The following is an 18021-nucleotide window of genomic DNA, read 5'->3' on the forward strand; positions in this document are numbered from 1 at the left end:
AGAGGGGGCTTGGTGCCCAGAGTGCTTCATCCTGCTCGTGGCGGCCTCAGTAGCGTTAGTGCTTTTGGCGCTCATGGGCCTGCGGTGCTTGTGGCGGCGGTGTCTTTGGCAGCGGTGCTTGTGGCGGCGGTGTCCTTGGCAGCGGTGCTTGTGGCGGCGGTGTCTTTGGCAGCAGTGCATGTGGTGGCAGTGACCTTGGCAGCGGTGCTTGTGGCGGTGGTGTCCTTGTCAGCGGTGATTGTGGCGGCGGTGTCCTTGGCAGTGCTTTAGCTGCTGGCGGTCCTGTCTGGGGCAGCGGGGCTAGTGGCGGTTGCCTCCTGGGCAGCGGGGCTGCTGCTGGCGATCCTGTCTGGGGCAGCGGGGCTGCTTGCAGTAGCCTCCTGGGCAGCGGGGCTGCTGCTGGCGGTCCTGTCTGGGGCAGCGGGGCTGCTGGTGGTCGCCTCCTGGGCAGCGGGGCTGATGCTGGCGGTCCTGTCTGGGCCAGCGGGGCTGCTGCTGGCAGTCTTGTCTGGGCAAGCGGGGATGCTTCTGGCGGTCCTGTCTGGGGCAGCGGTGCTGCTGCTGGCTGGCTCCTGGGCAGCGGGGCCAATGGCAGTCTTCTCCGCCGTGCAGATCTTCCCAGACTTGCCGGGTTTCTTGTACCCCTTCCCCACCTTAGAATGTGTCGCAGCTGACTCCACACTCCCACCTGTACCCCTGGGAGCGGCTTTGGTGGCTGTTGTCTTCCCCCTCTCCCGCCGGGCACTGGCCAACTTTGATGCTTCACAGGTGGGGGACTGTCCGTGCTGTGGCTCCTTGCCACACTGGTTGCCCTGCTGCCTGGTGCACTCCAGAATCCCGTGACTACTGGCACCACTGGTCCCGCCGATGTTGTGGCTGAGGTGCTAGGTTGGGACCTGGAGAGTCGGGCCCTAGGAGACTGACAGGATGCGGGAGGTGAGGGAAAGAAGTCAAGGGTGGACAGGAAAAGTTTCTTAGGAACACTGGGACGGGTAGCTGGAGGGGGTTTGGGAGTGGAGGAAGAGGTTGTGGTTGTAGGAGGTGTTCGTTTGGTGACTTTGGGTGATGGTGCTTGCGCTGTAGGCTGTCGTGAGGTGGATGGCTGTTGGGTGGGTGTGTGCCTGTGTTTGTGTACCTTGGGAGGTGGCGTCACAGACACACTGGGAGAGGACACAGGGGATGTGTGAATGGTAGTGGGGGTGGTGACTGCACGTGAGCGGGGTGTGGTGGTGGGTGTGCTGGTGATGGAAGTAGTGGCTGTAGATGTAGTGCATGCAGGTGTGAGTGGAGATGAGACTGGGAGGGAGGAGGTAGACGGGGAGCAGGGGGACACAGTGAAGGCAGTGGATGTTGCTATGTCTGCATGTGTGTGATGCTTGTGTGAGAGCCTGTGGGATGTGTGGTGCTTATGTTTGTCTGAGCTTCCTTTGTGTGTTGAGGTGTGTGCATGCTGGTCTGATGGTGTGCGAAGTTGGAGGGGGGAGGGTAGAGACAGGGACAATGGCTGCCATCAGTGCTGAGGACAGAGTCTGAAAAGCTTGCTGAAGGGCTGCCTGACCAGAATGAATGCCCTTCAGGAATGCATTGGTTTGTTGCAACTGCCTCTCTACACCCTGGATGGCATTCAAAATGGTAGACTGCCCAACAGTGAGGGACCTGAGGAGGTCAATGGCCTTCTCACTGTGCTCAGCAGGAGTGACTGGGGCAGGGGCAGAGGTGCCTGGGGCGAAGAAGATGACCACCCTCCTGGGTGAGCGGGCACGGGGCAAAGGCTGAGGGGCTGCTGGAAGGGTGGTGCTGAAGGGGGGGTGGCGGCTGTACCTGTAGATGCGGGGGCACAGATGGGGCCGCCACTACAAGGGAGCTCCCATCAGAGGACGAGTCCGTATCACTGGTGTCAGCTCATGTCCCCGCCGTGGAGCTCCCCTCGCCCTCCGTCCCACTGGTGAAATCAGACTCCATAGTGTCGCCCTCCAGGGCCATGTGGGATGCAGCTCCCTCCTGTTCTGGTGCCACTGCTCCTTCGCCTGATGATGCTAATGCACACATGTAAAGGGAGACCACAAAAAGGGGGGGAGACAGAAGAAGGACATGTTGAGTGCATGCATTACCGCTACCGTTGCCGGACAAGACAGACACAGAAGCCCCCTGAACTATGCTACGCGCTTGGGGTCCACTATTCAATCCCTGGGACATGGCCTACAAGGCTACGGCCGATATCTGCACACATGGATGTCACAGGAGCCTGACTAGGTGTAGTTGGCACTGTACCCAGGTGGGGTGGGGTGCCACAGGGTCTGCCTGAAAAAGGGGACTTAACTAGAACATTCGCCCTGGCCTAGGGAAACCCACAGCCCACCTCCCCCACCCAGACACCTCCACTGCGCGCTGAATCAGCAGAATGAGAGTGTACTTACCCGCTTGTTGCTGCTGTGATGCCCTCAAGCGCCCCCATCCAACTCCGAGTACGCCACCGCCAGGATCCTGAACATCAGGGGGGTCATGGTGCGACGGGCACCCCTCCCACATTGGGAGGCCATCCCCAGCTGGGCCTCCGCCGTCTTCTTGCTCCAGCGGCGAATGTCCTCCCATCTTTTCCGGCAGTGGGTGCTCCGTCTGTGATAGACCCCCAGGGTCCGGACGTCCTTGGCGAAGGCACGCCAAATATCCTTCTTCTGGTGGGCGCTGACCTACATGAATTGTACAGGGGAAAAAGAGAAGTTATTACCAACTGCACCATCACAGTTATTGGCCCGCATCCTTACCATGTGGCACATGCACTCTCCGTCGTTTCATGCACGCATCATTCTCCCACCCTGTATCTTTCATCCACACCACTCCACACAGGCATTGTCCATACAGCATGCGCACAGTGTACTTACCTGTTTGTCTGGAGGACCGTAGAGTAGCGTGTACTGGGGGAGGACCCCATCCACGAGTTTCTCCAACTCCTCCGGGCTGAAGGCAGGGGCCCTTTCCCCAGACGCATGAGCCATTGTCTCTTCCAGACTGAGGTCACAGCAGCACTTGCAGTGTAGGTCCTCTCCTGTTGAAGATCAGGTATCGAGTGATTGAACAGATAGAAAATGGCGGTCACGTCCGCAGCAGTGCATACCGTCACCACCGGTGTACATCGTCATTGGCTCCTGGGACCCATAGGGTCCAATGTGAACCAATGCAGAATTGCGCCGTGGTCTTCGACCACCTACCGCGACGGTGTACAACGCCAGCGCAGTTACCTCACATCCCATTGTCCAACTTTACAGGTCAGGCAGCCGCCATTTCAGGGGCCCACATGGCTTTATTTTTAACTGCGTCACACATACCTAGGCCTTGCCTCAACACTCATACAGGTGAATTCGGGTTATGAATGATCTTCTGAGTAAGCTGTGTTTACGTACCTCTGAGTTGGTTGACTCTGTGCTCACTGTTGTCCTTCATAGGCACCGTCCGCTGGGACATGTGAGGAGATGGCGGCATCCTCCGGTGTACAGACCTGTCGACAATGGAGGAAAGACATCTAATCATCACCTACAGGCTTGATCGTGCCACAATCCCGGAACTGTGTGCCCAGTTGGAGCCAGACCTGATGTCAGCTATCCGCCATCCCACAGGAATCCCCCCTCAAGTGCAGGTGCTGTCAGTACCCCATTTCCTTGCAAGTAGGTCTTTTCAAAATACAGTGGCCATAGCATCAGGGATGTCCCAGCCTATGTTTTCCAACGTGTTGTCCAGAGTGTTGTCTGCCCTGCTGAAACATATGCAGAGCTACATCGTTTTCCCTCAGGTGGAGGATTTGCCCACAGTGAAAGGTGACTTCTATGCCCTGGGACATATCCCCAACATCATAGGTGCCATTGATGGGACACATGTGGCCTTGGTCCCCCCCGCAGGAGTGAACAGGTGTACAGAAGCCGGAAGAGTTACCATTCGATGAATGTGCAGATGTTGTGTTTGGCAGACCAGTACATCTCCCATGTAAATGCCAAATTTCCTGGCTCAGTGCATGACGCTTACATCCTGCGGCATAGCAGCATCCCTTATGTGATGGGGCAACTCCAGAGGCACCATGCGTGGCTATTAGGTGAGCACCTAGAACCAAATCAGTGGGAATAGTTGTCTGGGTATATCCCTACAGGTTAGTGTGTGTCTAACAGTTGTCCCTCGCCATTTGCAGGTGACTCTGGCTACCCCAACCTCTCATGGCTACTGACCCAGTGAGGAATCTCAGGACAAGGGCAGAGGAACGCTACAATGAGGCACATGGGTGAACTAGGAGGATTATAGAGCGGACCTTCGGACTCCTGAAGCCAGGTTCTGGTGCCTCCATATGACAGGTGGTTCCCTATTCTACTCACCAAAGAAGGTGTGCCAGATCATCGTGGCCTGCTGTATGCTTCACAACTTAGCTTTGCGACAACAGGTACCTTTTCTGCAGGAGGATGGTCCAGCTGGAGGTGTTGTGGCAGCTGTGGAGCCTGTGGACAGCGAAGACGAGGAAGCAGAAGAAGAGGACATCGACAACAAGAACTCTGTGATCCTGCAATACTTCCAGTGAGACTCAGGTAAGAAGACAAACCTGCCTACTACATGTACTTTAACACTACCACCTCTCTACTGTGTGTCGTTTTCACCCAGTGTATGGTCACTGAGTTGGCACTTTCCCTTACAATTTCACAGATGTGGGTCCCACTGTGTGACATCTGCTTTGTTTCCTCATGGACTAGAGCTGTGTGACATTGGTATGTTGACATTACAATTGAATTTCGTCACTGTAATTGCTAATACACTATTTCAAAATCACAGACAGACTCCAGATTGATTTGTGCTTTAAGGGTGTTTATTTAAGTGCTCAATATTGGGGGGGGTTGTAAAATGGTGAGGGGTGATGGTGGAGGAATGTTCATGGCAGATTCCAGTCTACTAGTCTCACAGGTGCGTAGTCCAAAGGGGCATAGGAAGTGGAGCTGGGGCAGTTTGAGGATGGACAGGGTGACAAGGTGGGACAAAAGGGTGACATTCAGGGCGGTCTCATTTCTTGGCGGGGGTCTTGGCATCATTCTCTGTCTTTGTCTTGGATCTCAGGGACCGTTTGCGGGGTGGTCCTCCCTCTGCCGGGGGTGGGGTGCTGGTGTGGTGGTCCTGTGGTGGTGCCTCCTGTCCACTAGCGCCGGCGGAGATGGTGGGCTGTTCATCGTCCAGGCTAGTGTCAGGGGCCCCTTGTTGTGCCACAGTGTCCCTCCTGGTGTTGAGGACTTCCTTCAGCACCCCTACGATGGTGCCCATGGTGGAATTGATGAATCTGAGTTCCTCCCTGAAGCCCAAATACTGTTCATCCTGCAGCCGCTGGGTCTCCTGAAACTTGGCCAGTACTGTTGCCATCGTCTCCTGGGAATGATGGTACGCTCCCATGATGTTGGAGAGGCCCTCGTGGAGAGTGGGTTCCCTGGGCCTGTCCGCCCCCTGTCGCACAGCAGCCCTCCCAGTTCCCCTGTTTCCCTGGGCTTCTGTCCCCTGAACGGTGTGCCCACTGCCACTGCCCCCAGGTCCTTGTTGTTGTTGGGGTGGTGGGTTAGCCTGAGTTCCCTGTAGTGGTGGACACACTGCTGCTTCACGTGTCCTGGGGACATAGGTGTGGGCCCGCTGGGTGGGTGCTGTGCTGGTGTTTCCAGAGGGGGCAAGCTCTGTAGTGGCCTGTGCCAGTGTTAGGGGAACCGACTGTCCTGAGGTCCTAGATGGGCCAGGCTGGTCGTCTAGATCCAAGTGGACAGAGCTGCTGTCATCACTGTGGGCCTCTTCTGTTGGTGGTGTGCACATGTGTGGACCCTCCTGTGCGGTGACATTGGGTAGGGGTCCTGCTGGGGTGTAAAAGCATGATTATTGCATCTGGGTGTACCATGGTGTGCAATGGGTGGGTGACCGTGTACCCCAGTGCTTACATTCCTTTGTGGGACCTTGTGTGATGATGGTTTAGGGGGGTGTATGGGCATGTGCAGTGGCCATGCATTGGTGATGGGTGTCCATGCTTTGTTGTTGCATGCAGGGCTTGGTGTTGGGATGTGTGGTTTGTGATATTGGGACCTTTGTGAGGAGTAGGAGTGATGGGGGTTAGGGCGAGGGTGGGGGTATGTGATGGCATGCAGGTAGGGTGGGGGATAATAGTAGTTAAGGTTTGACTTACCAGAGTCCATTCCTCCAGCTACTCCTTCGAGGCCCTCAGGATGCAGAATAGCCAAGACCTGCTCCTCTCATGTTGTTAGTTGTGGGGGAGGAGGTGGGGGTCCGCCGCCAGTCCTCTGTACCGCGATGTGGTGTCTTGAGACAACGGAACACACCTTCCCCCGTAGGTCATTCCACCTCTTCCTGATGTCATCCCTATTTCTTGAGTGCTGTCCCACTGCATTGACCCTGTCCACGATTCTTCGCCATAGCTCCATCTTCCCAGCTATGGAGGTGTGCTGCACCTGTGATCCGAATAGCTGTGGCTCTACCTGGATGATTTCCTCCACCATGACCTCCTCAGAGAACCTGGGGTGTCTTTGCCGTGGCATGGGGTGGTGTGGGTGATGTGTGGGGTGGTGTGTGTTGTGATATGTGGGGTGATATTTAGTGGTGTGTTGTGTGAGGTGCGTGGATGTTATGTGGGTGATGGTATTGTGTGCCTGTGGATGCTTGGTTGTAGACTGTAGTGTCTCTCTCTCTGGCCTTCTGTCGCAATTGTGGTCGTAGAGGTTTGTGGGTGATGTGGGTGTGTGTTTTATATTGTATTGGGTGTGTGGGAGTGGTGTGTGTATGTGTATCAGGTGTGTGTATTTGGAATTGTCCAATGTGCTTGTGTTTTGTAAATGTGTGTGTATTTTGAGCGCAGATGTGTGTACCGCCAATGGAATACCGCGGTTGAAAGACCGCCGCGTGGATTCGTGGGTCATGATAGTGTGAGCGTATTTCTGTTGGCTTGACGGTGAAGGTTTTGTTATCGCCAGTTTATCACTGACCTTTGGTGTGGCGGACTTGTGTGGGTGTCTCAATTTTGGCGGATTCCGAGCTGTGGGTCATAATGACCGTGGCGTAATTCCGCTGCCACGGCGGTGTGTTGGCGGTCTTCTGCACGGCGGTAAGTGGCTTTTAACACCAATGTTGAAATGAGAGCGTAAATTTTTTTTGGCGCATAGAAATTAAAAACGCCACTCAGTATATCTGGTCGCACCGCGACCAAGGCAAGGTCAAAGGTTGAGGCTGACTGTGATGGAGCCCTGCTCGGCTACATCAAGCAGGAGGCCTCAGTCAAAAGTTTACCTTCGGACGTAAGCCCTCATTACGAGTTTGGTGGTGTGGGGACCGCCGCTGGGCCGGTGGAGAAGACCGCCATATTATGGCCATGGCGGTCTTTTGAACTGAACATAGCCAATCCACAGCCAGTACCACCAGTGCAGATGGACCGCCTCGGACAGCGGTAGACATCTCCAGCGCGATGGGGACCATGTTCCCGGCAAACTTATTATAAGGTTACACACTGCCAGGATTTCCACCACGGTCGCAATGCCACCAAAACCCTGGCAGAAATAAACAATATAAAAGGAGACATTCACCTTCAGGAACAGGGACGCGTCCAGAGCTGCCATGGAACCAGAACTTGAAGTCTTCCCAATGCTCCTGCTCGCCCTGCATTTACGGAACCAGCAACGATGAGGAGGACAGCAACCTAAGTACACCCACCTAACACACACAGGAAGGAAAGGTAATAGAACACATGCATACAACACACACAGCCGGCATGGCATGTGATGGCCACACACACACAAAACACACACACGTACCACACACCACATCCAACACACACATGCTAGACACACACCACCAAGCACACAAACATCACCGACACAGGTCAACACACATATACACAACACCACCGAGTCACACAACATCACAATCGCATCTACATCAACGCCTTGCCCACACAGAGCACTGGGCATCTACACATGACAACACATACCAACAACAACATGCAAATACAACTCACAACAAATCAACACCATCACACACCCACACAAAGTACCAAATCCCCCACCCCGCCCACACAGTACACAATGCAGATGACATAGCCATCACCACATCCACAGATGCACACACAACAACCAAACAGTGGCACACAACACCACCACAAAACATCACACCACGTATAATTCACAACTGAGCTACACACATGCCTGGAACTACACAATCATATCACACACATATAGCACAGTAATAGTAGTTGGACCAATGTCAGGCCTGCACACACACACACATGTGCAGCCCAGGCACAACAGCTACCACAACTAACACACACAACTCACACACCCACAAATCAAAGCACAAAACAGACATGCTGAGGGAAAGGCAGGACAAGTATGTCATCATCGACACCAACAGCAGGTTAGCCTTGATGTATTAAAAGTCATTATAAAATGTGAACTATTTACAAGTAAAAGACCATTGGCCAGTCCATTGTCTGTTGTGCACAGGGAAGTAAGGGCATATCACTCTGCCCCAACTTGACTCTGACTGCAAAAGTACCTTCGCATGGTTGGGCCATCAAGGGGGCAGACAGGCATCTCAGCGGTGAGGAGGGGTGATGGAGGTGGGGGTTTGGGCTTGGGAAGGGGGTCCTTAGTTTCGGGGGGCTTGAGTTTGGGTTTGGGCGGGGGGTCCTTAGCTTTGGCTTTGGGAGGAGGGACCTTGGGTTTGGGGGAGTCAACTTTTTGGTGGGGGTAGGGACATGGGCAACATCAGGGGGTGGCAGTGGAGGACTTGAAGGTGGATGGGCTGGACTTGGAGAGGGACACAGTGTGCTTTGGGGACTCACAGGTGGGAGAGGGAAAACTCATAAAGGAAACGTTTCTTAGGGACACAAGGGCGGTCATAGGAGAAGGGTATGGGAGAGGAGGGAGTGGGAGTGGTTTTCAGATGTGTTGTTGTGGGTGTCTTGGGTGCAGGTGCATGTGTGGCATGCTTGTGTGTGCTCGGTGTCTGTTGGGTGGGTGATTGTGGGTGTTTAGGTGTCTTGGGAGGAGGGGGGAGGAGGTACTGGGAGATGTCATGCTGGATAGGTGACTGTCTGTTGGGATGGTGCCTACAGGTATGGTAGGGTGTCAGTGGTTGTGGTGAGTGCGGATGTGGTGATTGGGGTGGATGCTTGTGGGTCAGTTATTGTGCTAACTGTGGGTAAGATGGGACTGGTGGCTAGATCATGGAGTGTTGATGTCATGCCAGCAGGTGTGTGTGGTGTAGTGTCTGTGATGAAATGGGTGGAGGAGGAGTCAGTGCAGGGAGTGGATATTGTTGTGTATGCAGGTGGATGGTGTCTGTGTGCATGCCGGTGGTGGGTTGTGTAGTGCTTGTGTTTGTCTGTTATAACCATTTCTGTTGAAGTGGATGCATGTGTGTGTGAGGGTGTGCTCTGGATGACTGTGGGGAGAGGGTAGTGGGATTGGGATTGGGAAGAGGTAGGTGAAGGGGGGACGGTGAATGAAGGAACCCTGGCTGCCATCAGGGAGGAGGCCAGAGCCTGAAAGTATCTCTGCAGGGAAGCCAGGGCACTGTGAATGCCTTCCAGGAACACATTGCTCTGTTGCACTTGAGCTGCTAGTCCCTGGATGGCATTCACAATGGTGGTCTGACCCACAGAGATGGACCTCAGGAGGTCAATAGCCTCCTCACTGAGGGCACCAGGGCTGACTGGGGCAGGGGCATAGGTGCCTGCGGCAAAGGAGATGCCCACCCTACTGGGTGCATGGGCAACTGGGTGGGGAGCTGTAGGGTAGGTGGTGCTAGTAAGAGGGTTGGCGGTCAAGGATGGTGCTGTGGTGGTCCCAGATGGGTCCACCACTGCCACTGGAGGAGCAACCCAAAGATGATGTAGATGATCCGCTCTCCACCATGTCACTCCCCTCACCCTCCGTCCCACTGGGTCCCTCAGTCGCGCTGGTATCAGCCTCCTGCGTCCTGTGGGCTGCTGCTTCCCCACTCACCTGTGCCCCTTCTCCTCCACCTGATGATGCTGATGCACACAAAGGGAGAGAAAAAGAGGGAGGCAGAGAGAGAAAGAGAGGGAGGAAAAAGGGTCAGTACTTACCTCCCATTGACAAAAATGAATATGTACATCTCTGACATTACATCTCATGGCAGGGCATGCCATGACAATTGAAATCCAAATCTGCTAATACATATTGTCCAAGCCAAAGTGTGATGGGCATAGATGCTCAGATGTGCACACAAGTGGATATATTGACCAGAAGAAGGCAGAGACTCTGCATTGCAGATTAGAAATTGGTGGGGATATGTCATACATGACAAAAATACACCATAGTGATACTGCAGGGACCTCCCATGGCACTTACCACATGTAGTACCATCCCAAAGTTGTAAGGCCAAGTCCACACAATGATAGCTCCAAAAACTGCATTTGCTGTGCAATCTGCCCTCCTAAAATCTCATATAGCAGTGTCCCATGATTGTTTCCCTACACATCCCTACATTCTGAGGGTTATATGTTTGCATTGTCAGCTATCAGGGCAATATTCCGGTCCCATTGAGGCCCTTCATGTGGTACAACTGTGATACCAGCACCACAATCTGTCCATGCCAGCTACTGTACAATACCAAGATTGTAGGAAACTAACACAGATGTGATTGCAATCACACCTCAGATATACTAATGATGATGGATGGAGCTGCTCAGACACAATGCTTAGGTATCCCTAACCAACCCTACCATAGAAAATTTGATATTTCAAACCCCTAACAGCATTGTATTGTCACACATCATTTATAGTTACCCTGGCAGGGTCACCGATACCCATTGTCGATGAGTGTGTGCCATTGACCACAATAACAGTGTCCCACTAGTAGGCCTCCCAATCCCACTCAAGGCCTGTCAAGTGTGAGGTAACAGTCAGTACTCAAGCACCCATCCACCTCAGGGTAGGCCACCACCAAAGTATTAGGGGGGTCAGGGTCCGACGGGTTCCCCTCCCTCGTTGGGAGGACATCCACAGCTGTGCCTCTGTGGTCTTCCGGGCCCAGCATGTCAGGTCCTCCCACTGCTTCCGACAATGGGTTCTATTCTGGCAATGAACCCCCAGGGTCCAGACTTGCTCGGTGATGGCACGCCAAATCCCCTTCTTCTGATGGGCGCTGACCTGGATGGGTGACACAGGCAGGATGAGAAAGTGATTAGGAATGGCACACCATTAACAGCAGTGAACTACACAAATCTGACACACCGCATCTCCACCCACATTCATTGTAACAGGTCACACTCCCCACATCCATGCTCCCAGCATCCATGTACCCTGTAACCAGTATGCCTACGCCATTCACTATGACACACCCCCTATCACACACGACATTGGCATGGGGCTCACCTGCTTCTCTGGTGCCTCATACAGCAGTCCATACAGGGGTAGTACCCCATCGATCAGCTTCACCAGTTCTTCTTGGCTGAAGGCACATGGATGTGTCTCTCTGTTGTTGCACCTGTTAACACAATATTCTGTGTGGCTGTCCATGGACTGTAACAGGTCCTCCCTTTATTCACAAAGGTGACTCAGGATATCCTAACCTTACCTGGCTATAAACACCTGTGAGGTACTCTGCCACGGATGCCCAAACACCAAACACATTTCAATGAGGCCCATGGCAGGACAAGGCGTGTGATTAAAAGGACTTTTGGGCTAATTAAGGCAATATTCCAGTGTCTCCACATCTCGTGAGGAGCCCTCCTCTACAATCCCCAAAAGGTGTGCCACATCATAGTTGCCTGCTGCATGCTCCACAATCTGGCCCTAAGACGTCAGATCCCATTACTGGCAGATGATGAGGTGGCCGCTGGACCAGTGGGTGGTGACGGTGACATGGAAAGTAATGAGGAGGCAGATGAGGATGGTGCAGCACACTCTAGGACAGAGCTGATCAATCTGTACTTCCAGTGACAGGTATGTTGTGTGTGTTGTTGCAGGTGATATACTTGCATTTGGATTAATGACAATGCCCCTCCTGGCCACTTACATCAGTGGATATGTACCATTTACCCATTCCCACATATGTGTGATGATTGATGACTGATTGTATGCCAGGTGCAGTGTAAGTGGTCTCAACTCTGTCATATGTCCCCTACACAGGATGATAGGTAAACATCTTCTGAAAACAGTCCTGTAGTGTGCTATGTGCCCTGTCATCTCATGTCCAGATGTGAATCCAGCTACGGACTCTGTATCGTGTATCCTTTTCTCTCCTTGGAGTTGCCTGAGGCATTCATGTCACGTTGACTTTGCTATAGTTGAAGTTGTTGAGTTGAGGCCATTGCAGCTGTCAGCTACAGCTATTTAGTAATGCACTAATTGTGTTTGCTGATGTAGTAGTGTAATCAGTTGTGCCCTGTTGCACTGCCAATCCACAATAGGCACCACAATGATGGACTTCATATGTGCTTAGATTGCTACCATGCCTCACATCCTGATTTGTGACCCTGTGTTGTGCTTTTTTCAGATTCGATTGCTGGATCTACTCTGGTGTGTGGCTGGACTACTGTCTCTCATTTCAAAGACTATTGTAACATCTCTGATGTACTATGTCCCCTGCAGAGTTTGCCTCTCTCTACTGTAATTTGAACTGGCTATTGTTTGAGGTGGTATTACTACACTTGACAATTAGGTGAACACACATTTGAACATCACACAGTAAAGACAAAAATGCATCTGCTGTGATCTACAGTGTTCATTGTGCATATTTTGTCTGACAGGGGATGAGTGGGGTCATGGTGGATGAAATCATCATAGTGGATGGCCTAGCTGTAGTTAGTACACGTCCAGTGTCCAAGGGCCATGGGTAAAATGGAGAAATTACATTGAACAGTCAACAGGGTGTGTCAGTGGCAAACAAGGGAGGATGTTCAGGAGAGGGTCACTGCCTGGCAGTGGGTTTGGTCTTGGCATCTGCTCCAGCCATATGCCTGGATGAATGACCACATTTGCTGGGGGGGCCTCAGCTACAGAAGGAGGGGTGTCAGTGGCTCCCCTGGCAGGGCTTCCAGTGCACTGGCTGCTGCTGATGTAGATGGCTCAGATATGGGATTGCCAGTGAAAGGGGCCTGCTGGCAGGTGGAGCTGAAACACAGGATGTTGGGGAGGTCCCTGAGCACCCCAGCAATGGTGGCCATTGAGGCATTGAGTGCCTGCCACTGCTGCATGGCCTCCCGGTGGTATTCCCTCTGCAGCCTTTGGTTTTCCCCCCAGATGGTGAGGATTTGGCCTACCTTGTCCTGGGATTGCTGGTATGCTGCCAGGACTTGTGAGATGGACTCCTGGTCATTTGGCTCCCTTGGCTGCCCCATCCTCTGGCCCACAGGTGCCCTCCATGCCCCCTGCCCCCCTGTGCCTGTGCCACTGTCACAGTGTGCCCACTCCCAGTGTCACCACAACCTTCATTGTCCTAAGTGTGTGGAGTCAACTCTGGTCCCTGTATTGTGGGGCACACTACCGATTGACCAGTCCTTGTAACACAGGTGTGGGGACGAGGGGTTGGCTGTGCTGCTATTGCCACAAAGTGGGGGGATTTGGACGTGGGCAGGTGTCCCTGATGGGCTAGGTAAGTCATCAATGTCCAGACATACAGAGGCATAGTCCTCACTGGGGACTTCATCCTTCATCCATGGTGGCAGGGGTACCTGTGGATGAAGTGGAAAACTGTTACCTGGTGGAGGTGCGATTGGTTGTCTCTTTGTCTGATCACACAGTGGCTATACTTGATTCCCAGTTATGGCAATGACAGATGCAGCACTGCAGGCATTATTTGTAGATGATGGATTGTGGGCTAGGGTCCTTGTTCCATTGTGGTTTGTGGAATTGGGATTTTCATTGCTGTTATTGCCATGTGTTCGTCCTCAGTCAAAGCATCCAGTGGTGTGGCAGGTGCAATAGTAATACATGCAGGAGATGCACTGTTCAATGGAATAGCCGTTTTATTAGTAGATGGGCTGGTGCATTGTGGGATTTATAGTGATTGTTGTTGGCAGTGCTATGTGTGGGCATCCATGGCGGTCTTGCCATAAGACCGCCAAACTCGTAATGAGGTCCTTAGTCTTTTTCTTGAAGATTTTTCTCACTGGGAAGAAGTCACCAATCCCATTTGTCCTCCCTGGAGCCCTCTTCGGATACGTGTCACAGGAGACCTCAGTGAAGAATTCTACCTTTAGACTTAGTCAATTTTTCGTGCTGGAAATCTTCGTCCAGGCCAAAGTTTAAATTGGATATGATGTCCCTGGAGAGCTCCTCGGATACGCTGCGCAGGAAATCCTGGTCAACTTTTTACATTTGGACTTTGTCACTTTTTTTGGAGCTTTTTCTCTCAGACATCGGACGGCCCTCCACAACAAGCTGATTTCCAGTCGAAGTTGTTAGATTTCCTTTCCAGAAGCCCCCGATGAAATCCTGGAAGTCTGGGTTCCGGAGCTTTTCAGACGGTCAAACAGCCAAGTCAGGCCGGGTCGCGGTTGATGTAAGCGGGCTTGACTCATAACGTCGGGTCCGTCCCTTTATCGAGCTTTTTTTCCAAAAGTTCTCCAATCTTTTCCAAACTTCTGGATCTTCTTTCAGAAGGTTTTTGAAGGCCCTTGAGGAGTCTACAGCTCACCCCAAGGTTCCAGAAGCTCTGAGTTGCTCTTTAAGGTTTAGGACTCCAACTCCCAGATTGTACCTGGCTCAAACTCAAAAATTACCACAGGACAGTGGTCAGCTGGTCAGTTTCTTCAGGATTTGATGGAGGGGCCTCTGGTTAGCTATTTTCTAATTGTAGAAAACAGGGAGTCCCTTCTTGAAGCAGTAGAAGACAGGCAAAGTCCTTTTAGTGGTGAAGCCCAAGTGTGCAGATGCTGCAGTCTTTCAGAATGCCGTGTCCAGGTGCAGGTTGCGGGTCTAGCAGGGTAGTCCTTATTCTTCTTGCCTTGTTCCTTGTGGGTACAGCTCTGTCATATTTACCCTTGCTCCTAGGGTGGTGTGGCTAACATTCCTTAACATACCCCTTTCCTGCCCTCTCCTAATCTAATCAAGGGGCACCTGGTTGTCTGGGTTTGCAGGAAATGGGCTAGGTCCAGGGCTGCTCCAAATGTTTTTCCCTCCTTTGAAGACCAGTTTAGCTGCTCTCCTCCCCTGTCCTGTCTCACCATCTTCTGAAGCAGATCTCCTCCTCCAGGCACTTCCTCTGTCTTCATCCCAGGCCCCTTGACACCTTATCAAGGCAGCCTGGCCAGGCTGCCAGAGGCTGGTCAATCAGAGAAGGGCACTACAGAGATGAAGCTGGCAACTTTCTGGTAGAGTTCTAAAACTCTCTAAACTAGTTATATTACATTCAACAATGGCAAGTTGTTGGATTAATTATAACAATCAGTTTGATGCCAAACTTTAAATATCTAGCTCCTTTTGGGCTTTATTAATAAAAAATAAAGTCTCCCCATCCCAGTCAATAGAGCCCATTCACTACAAGGAGGGAAAACTAATTTTGTTACTTTCCTTCACCAGAGCTAATAAAACACCTTTAAAAGGTCCCTGCTTATAGTTACACTGCACCCAACCCTGGGGGCACCTAAGACACACCTTAGGGGTGACCTATATGTAAGAATTAGGTAGTTTAAGACATTGGACATACTTTTAAATCCAAAGTCGAATTTGAAGGTAACTTTAATTGAAAAGCAGGCCTGCCTTTAAAATGACACTGGGAACCTCAGCAGTGTACCTATGCTGGGTTCCCCAAACCTACATTCCATACTATATATTAGGGAGCTCTTGGCTGGCCTCCAGGTTGCTGTTAGCCTTCTTCATGTACTCAGCCATGCGTGACCATAGGTCCAGCACATAATCCAGCACATTCTCTTTGGATTCTTTGAGAGGCTTCTCCCAAGACTCACTCACCAAGCATAATGGGCCTCCTACAGAGTGCCCAAACAGTAACTCAAAGAGGCTAAATCCAACCCCTTTCAGTGGCACCTCTCTGTAGGCAAACAGCAGGCATGGGAGGAGAACATCCCATCTCCTCCTAAGTTTGTCGGACAAACCCATGTTCATGTCCTTCAGGGTCTTATTAAATCTTTCCACCAGACCATTGGTCTGTGGATGATAGGGGGTGGTGAACTTCTACATAACACCACACTCATCCCACATTTCTTTCAGATAGGCAGACATAACATTTGTGCCCCTATCTGACACCGCCTCCTTTGGGAATCCCACTCTGGTGAACACACCAAGTAGGGCCCTAGCGACTGTGGGAGAAGTGACTGACCTGAGGGGTATTGCCTCAGGGTACCTGGTGGCATGGGCCACAACCACCAAAATGTACCTATTGCCTGAGGCAGTTGGTGGGTCTAGGGGACCAACAAAGTCAATCCTCACTCTCTCAAAGGGAGTCCCAACGACTGGGAGTGGTATCAAGGGAGTCTTTAGCTTGACCCCTGCCTTGCCACTGGCCTGGCAGGTGACACAGGAGCTGCAAAACTCCATTACTTTTTCTGACATTTGGGGCCAAAAAAAATGGATGACCAGCCTGTTCCAGGTTTTGATCTGTCCCAAATGTCCGGCTAAGGGAATATCATGGCTTAAAGTGAGAAGGAACTCTCCATACGTCTGGGGGACCACCACTCTCCTGGTTGCCCCTGGTTTGGGGCCCCTCGCTGTAGAGAACTCCATCCTCCCATTAAACCTTGTGGGTTCCACTGTTATCCCTTTGTTCTTGCCTGGCAGCAGTCTGCCTTAGGCCCTCAAGAACGGGAGACTCTCTTTTTCCCTTGCACAATTCTTCTTTTGTGGGCCCACCTGCTCCTTGTAGTTCTGCCAAGTCAGGAAGAGCTTGCAGGGGAAGTGGCCCTCTCTCAGAGGTCAGATACTCCCCCTCAGGTTTGGATTACTCCTGACCCTCTGTACTTGTTGGAGCTGGCAAGCCAGAGCCAGTGTGTTAGACCTGACAGCCTTAGGGTGGTCACCCCTAACTTTTTGCCTGCCTCCCTCCACTTTTTGGACACTGTTTTTGCTGGCTTTTAGACTCTGCACACTTAACCACTGCTAACCAGTGCTAAAGTGCATATGCTCTCTCCCTTTAAACATGGTTATCTTGGATCATACCTGATTGGACTATTTAATTTACTTATAAGTCCCTAGTAATGTGCACTATATGTGCCTAGGGCCGGTAGATTAAATGCTACTAGTGGGCCTGCAGCACTGGTTGTGCCACCCACTTAAGTAGCCCCTTTTCCTTGTGTCAGGCCTGCCATTGCATGACCTGTGTGTGCAGTTTGACTGACACCTCGACTTGGCATTTAAAAGTACTTGCCAAGCCTAAACCTCCCCTTTCTCCACATATAAGCCACCTCTAAGGTGTGCCCTAGGTAACCCCTAGACCAGGGTGCTGTGTGGGGGAAAGGTAGGACATGTACCTGTGTAGTTTACATGTCCTGGTAGTGTAAAACTCCTAAATTTGTTTTGCACTACGGTGAGGCCTGCTCCCTTCATAGGCTAACACTGGGGCTGCCCTCATACAGTATTGAAGTGGTAGCTGCTGATCTGAAAGGAGTAGGAAGGTCATATTTAGTATGGCCAGAATAGTAATACCAAATCCTGCTGACTGGTGAAGTTGGATTTAATATTACTATTCTAGAAATGCCACTTTTAGAAAGTGAGCATTTCTTTGCACTTAAATCTTTCTGTGCCTTACAATCCACGTCTGGCTGGGCTTGGTTGACAGCTCCTTATGCATTCACTCAGACACACCCCAAACACAGGGTACTCAGCCTCACTTGCATCCATCTGCATTTTGAATGGGTCTTCCTGGGCTGGGAGGGTGGAGGGCCTGCTCTCACACAAAGGACTGCCACACCCCCTACTGGGACCCTGGCAGACAGGATTGGACTGAAAGGGGACCTGGTGCACTTCTTAGCCACTCTTTGAAGTCTCCCCCACTTCAAAGGCACATTTGGGTATAAAACAGGGCCTCTGCCCT

This window comes from Pleurodeles waltl, chromosome 4_2, assembly GCF_031143425.1.
Source record: "Pleurodeles waltl isolate 20211129_DDA chromosome 4_2, aPleWal1.hap1.20221129, whole genome shotgun sequence".
Taxonomy (NCBI): Eukaryota; Metazoa; Chordata; class Amphibia; order Caudata; family Salamandridae; genus Pleurodeles; species Pleurodeles waltl.